The sequence below is a fragment of the Danio rerio genome, chromosome 1 (genome assembly GCF_052040795.2).
Source record: "Danio rerio strain M-AB ecotype USA chromosome 1, GRCz13ab, whole genome shotgun sequence".
NCBI lineage: Eukaryota > Metazoa > Chordata > Actinopteri > Cypriniformes > Danionidae > Danio > Danio rerio.
The window spans coordinates 6518083-6523987 of record NC_141021.1 but is presented as its reverse complement, the minus strand read 5'-3'; the positions used below and the strand labels follow the sequence as shown (position 1 = coordinate 6523987).

At 41.5% G+C, this 5905-nt stretch overlaps 1 long non-coding RNA gene across 1 annotated transcript; it reads left to right on the top strand.

The window, feature by feature from the left end:
• Positions 1-604: 604 nt before the first annotated feature.
• On the top strand, positions 605-4362 carry LOC147846657 (uncharacterized). The gene is made up of 2 exons (XR_015476130.1): positions 605-713; positions 3354-4362. It is a non-coding gene; the product is annotated as an uncharacterized LOC147846657 (long non-coding RNA).
• Positions 4363-5905: the final 1543 nt, after the last annotated feature.

Sequence of the window (5905 nt, the reverse complement as noted above, 5' to 3'; positions counted from 1 at the left end):
TGTGCTTTCATTTACACTATGAAATAAATATAATTCCCTAAATATAATATGATTCCCTTCCTTTCCATTACAGGCGCCTCCTATGCATACCTCAAAACAGTCAGTTGGGGATCCCTTATTTACACATCTAAATGTATGCCCAGGCTCATTCTGAAAACAAACCGCTATATACATTTCTGAAGAGCGCCAAATACGTCCCAGGTGGTACATTTTTTTCCGCAAATCCACTAGAGGCCACTGTGTACACTTTTTGAGATCTCAAATTTCTCTCGCGAGTGCCATTCGGGCCTGCTTTTATCACATAAATCCATCAGAGGCCGCTGTCGACTGATTGACTAACTTATTGAAGGAATGACCAATCGACTAACCCACCCTCCTCCTTCCCTAAACTCAACCAATAGTGTTTTCATTAAGCATCGATTGACCCACCAACCCACTTCCCTAAACCCAAACCAACGGTTTTAGAAAGCAATCCAGAATAAGAAAAGCCCTCGTCTGATTTTTACCACATTTTCAAATTTTACCACATTATTACCCTGTTATTGTTTTGTTTTTTTAGCTTCTGTTTTTGTCTTACCCTCTTTCTGGAACCATTCTTCACCAGACTCGAATTCCATCGTCATGGTCAACTTGTCTCTGCGTCTCAAGTCCGTCAACGTACATGGTGAGCTACTAGACAAACTGGTAACAGCGGGAAAGCAGTCAATACGGAGGTAAGTGGCCAGATGGTAAGCGCGAAAAGGAATAGCGTCATACCACACAGTATCATTCGTTTTAAAGACAAAATGCAGCCATACGTACTTCTGGCTATGTAATTAGAAATCTCCAGAAATGTATATAGGATTACGTTTTCAAAATGAGCCTGTGTTATTGGTAATATATGTAACGACACAACGGCAAACAGGTAAGTTTTTGGGTGAGCAAAACCTCCAAAGGTCTTATACCTTCATTTGGCCAGCTTGTCAGTCAAATCTCCACTTAACATATACTGTAGTAGTGTGTTTTGTTACATCTCTTGGAGTTGTCCAGCAGTAAAACAAGAACTTTTAATATTTTCAAAAACACCTAAAACGGAAAGATAATCACTCCTGGAACAGCTCATCATTTTTTTTGTCTCTCTACCCCTATAACTAAAGAAATATTTATCCTCCGAGAGTAATTAAGAGTACCTGGAAGGTTTTCTCTCTCTATCTCGCCATCTCTGATTCTCTTTGTCTCACACTCTCTTCCTTCTCTTTAATTTTCTGTTCAGTCTTCATCCACCCCCCTCATATCCCAGGCAGGTGACAACCCAAGGCTGCCTCTGATCCGATTCTTCCCCTTCAGCCTTTTTGGGAAAGGGGGGAGCGCACTAAAAAGCAAGCAGTCTTGGGATTCCAGGGACGTTATTTACAAAGCCTTCCTCCCTTTGCATGCACCGAATGGCATGTCTTCTCCTCCTCAGGGGCCCTCAGGCAGGCCTCTGCTGCTGGGGCCGCTTTCTAAGGAGTCCTTTCTTCTGGGTCATAGTGTCCAGGTGACCACAGGATGTTGTTGAGAGGTTTTCCAGCCTGAGCGCATGGGTCTGTCTCGCCACAGGGACTTCCTATTTTGGCTGCAGGCAGGCATTAGCAGCGGCCACATCGTGGAACTCCGCTCCATGTGTGTCAATGAAGAGAAACACTCAACACTTACCACTTGTTGGCCGAATTACCTACAAGCCTATTGATCGTAGAGCAAAAACAACAGCAATCAAAAAGAGTCTTGTTAAAAGCCCCAATCTAACGATGGGCATCATTTTTCAGGGAAAGAACCACACTTATGCACTTGAAATAATGTCTTGGCATTTGTGTAACTATATTTGCAGAGTAAACCTTACCGTCTGACCCTACCTTCCATATTAATCAAGCTGGAATGCCAAGCGAAAGGAATTCTGTTTGTATTGGCCTCTCTCCAGAAATGTCCATGCTCCTGTTCCCGATGTGCAGATGACATTGTAAGCCGGGACTTATTTCTTTACAACTGGTGTTAGTTGTATCTAGATAATGTATCCCTGCTTTTCAAACCAACCACGTTTGTTCTCTAAGATATTACATTTTCTTTCCCAAATTGAAACCTAGTCACAAAACGTGATCACGGGTAGTCACAAAGAGTCCTTTGTTGTGCGAAACCTTGCACCTGTGCTAATTTTGCAGACGATACCTTTGGCAGGAGAGGGTCCTTTTTTTCCCCTTCTTCAGGTATACCCGAACTGGAGAAATCCAAGGCATGTTGGCCCGCTTTCATACTATTTACAAGTTTCTTTTTGCAGGGACAACCCATCGGGAACAGTCTGTGCACACATTTCAATGTGAATACCGCAAGGTTTTAGGACAGGTTTTGGGACACTTAGCCGGGAATGTTAACCAGAAAAGTCACGCTTCCTCACCTCACTTGCAATTCATAGCCCCATTGGTGGGTTTGCACCTGCCTCCGGTAACCTGACACTTGAGCCCCTGGCCCCTTCATAGTTGTGTGACAGACTTGAGAGATCAATTTCCTCTAGTTGGAGACATGAGTGCTGTTCTGACACGGCTTTGCCTCCAAGTCTGGAAGGCTGACAAGGTGAGCCTGGAGGGACAAAGGACACAAGGTACCTGGGGTCAAATTTAGCACCTTTGACTGCATGTTATTAGTAATGGTGCTTGCTCAACCTCATTTGAACAAACTCTTGTCATAAGTATTAAAATATGGTGCATAACCTGTCCTGCGCTGTTTGAGCTATGGGTATGATTGATAAATCAAATTGTGAGGCTTGTTGAGATTTTATTTGGCTGATGATTAAAAAGAAAGTCAGTGCTTTTCTTTGAAGCAGGACCTGGGGCGTATCTAGGGATATTGCCGTAACTTGAAGGTGGACCAATAGGGAGCCGTTAAGAGACCACCCTAGAACTGTGGTGTTAGATTTAGCACAAGTAAAAACCACTTTCTTAGTTTTTATGTCTTAAGAAATTTACTGTGCTGTGTGTTAAACGATCCGACAAAAGGATATGAGGGATATTTCATGGGAACGTGGGAATAATAAAGTTCTTTACACATTCCAACACGCCAATCCTCTTTTCTCAGTCTCACAAACAAATCTCTTGCTTGCTTGTCGCTTAAAATACAGCTTTTTTTAGGCTTACCCAGCTTACCACCAAATGAGTGGAAAGTGACAGAACTCAAATCCCGAGAAAAAAACAAAACAAAACAGAATAACACTCATTTTCAGAGGGGCCATGCTTCCACGGATTGGATGCAACCTCTCTCGGTCCCAGCCGACTTGCTCAATGTGGAAATCTGTTTGAGATTAGGTCTAAAAATAAATCAACAGAGGAATGTTTTCATGTGTGCAGATATTGGGACCAGCTTTCCCCACAGACCATCTTGGCAGGATGGGTCGGACCTCCCTGGTGCCTGAGGACCCAGAGAAACAGCCCCAAATCCTCTCGGAAATTGCTGGTTTGATATAATAACATCACAGGAAACCACTCGAAACGTCATTTTTTGTGTGCAGCATATGACTGTGCTGTCTTTATTTTATTGTTCAATCAGTCACAGATAACACCTCTGGGGATCATACAAGCTATGTTTCTCTATATCCTTTTGTGTATCTATAGAGTTCTGTGAGTTTCACCTGTAAACAAAACACGATAGCACTGAAGTCTTACTATCCTTGCTATGACTCACATTCGTGTCCTGGTAAAGCAACCACAGATGTAGATTATCACATTAACTTCGGACATGTTGTATTAATCTTGGAGTCTTAAAAAGTGCGCAGATTTTTTTATACTGATGGGCGAATTTGAAACTACATTTAGAAAATATTTTAGAATAATATATTATATGCGTTTGGGTCTGAAACTTATTTAAAAGAGCATCATTTAGAGTATCATTATGGGCGTTTTACGTTATAACTAACGTGGTTCAAACGATGGATCTGCAATAGAGAAACTATGGGTTCTCGTCACTACATTGTTTTTTTCTCAACCCATGCATCATGCTATGATTACGTTCGTTACGTCGTTGTTTGGGAAAAGCACTCCTGGACTGGCATGACAACATTTTTAGTTATTGTTTTGTGAATAACTTTGCAGATCTGTGTGAATGAGGATTGATTTACAATATTTGCTATGTTTCCATCTAAAGATGCTAAATAATTTTATTTATGAGGAAACGTAAATGTTTTACATTTTGTCAGTTTAGTGGCTAATTTGTACGAATTCGTATGAGTTTAGTTATATGAAAATGTAGGATTTTAAAACGGAGGTCTGGCACCGACTTCCACCCCTTAACCCAACCGTCATTGGGGGATAAGCAAATCATACTAAATTGTATAAATAAGATCATACAAATTCATACGAATTAGTAACTAATTAAAAAAGTTACGCATTGCCATGTGATTGTGTTGGAAATATCACATAAAAGATTTGGAAGTAATGCTGCATTTCCATCCAGTGAGTCAAATAAAACTAAATCATCACTTGCTGATAAACTGGCGCCAAATATCTATATATACGTGGAAAAATGGAATTCGCTGAGGTAGGAGAAATTGTGTGAATCTTTTTCTCACATAATAAACTTCTTGCATCTCAGAAGACAAAATGCAATGAACATGGTGAAATGAAGGCCGTACTCACACTATGTACAGTTGCCTCGAACCGGGCCAAAGCACGCTTATCCCCCCTCCCGTCTCCTCCGACGGCCCACATTCACACTAATCGGGCCTGGGCACGCTTACGTCATCGATGCTGCGCTGTTCAATAAGCGCTCTCGCTCAGCACAGTGGAGATTTCTCTAGTTATATCGTTTCAGTCGTTTATTATGCAGTGACATGAAGTCAAATTTTTTGCCAAACAGACCGGACACTTTTGGCGCTCATAAACAGTCTTAAAGCCCTCGTGCTGCAGGAATGAGGAGGTCTGCTGAAGGTGCGCAGCTGTTGTGCAGTGAGGGTTTTGCGTATTTAATAAGCTATGGCAGTTTGCGTTCACTGAACAATAAGATTGATTAATAAATCCATATGAAACAGCCCCTTAAAAGTCACGTCTCGCTTTCAGTTTCGGGCTTTGGCGCGTTTTGCACTCACACACAAGCGTACCGCGCCAAAGCCCAAGTGAACCACGCTCAGTCACACCTCTTCCAACCGGGCCAGGTCCGGCCAAGTGAACCGTGCTTGAGCCCGATTCAACGCACTCACACTTCGCAAACGATCCAGGAAATGGGCGAGGGCACGGTACGGATAGTATAGTGTAAGTAGGCCCTAAGAGGCGTGGGATGCTCTTTGGGAGCAGAGACGCTTAAGTTCTGGAGGTATTATAATAATAATACTGAACCACTGGGGTGATATTCGGCCTACTGGTTTGCCCATTAATGCTATTTTTATCATCACATGATCCCTTATAACAAAATCACATGACATTAATTAATGTGCATACTGCAATTTATTCGATCAAGCTTTGACATTGTAGCAGTTTTTCCTAACGGTAATGGTAACGGTAATGCGCGTTTTCAAAATGAATGTGCATCTTGGCATTTCCATCCAGGGTTTTTTATGCAATATTTTAAAATGCACATAAACAAAGCTTCCGTTGAGCAATTCTTTGCCTCCAAGTCATACATTTAAAATATAATGCACAGCGATTCGTTGATTATCCCATTTATTCCACGATCATTTTCTACGTTTTAGACCTCTTAAAATTATTTCTACTTTTTGCAGTGCAATTTTTATTTGCAATATTTGACAGTGTGATCTCCTAGTCCCAGCATTGAATTAGGAGCATGTAAAAATGGTGCATGTAAATGACACGTGCATATCTAACAGCTCATATAACATGTTAGACATCTATGCAATTATTTTAGAGCATATTTTCCCAATTTAGTCTCTTTCTGAAAGCGTAGCCCTGGA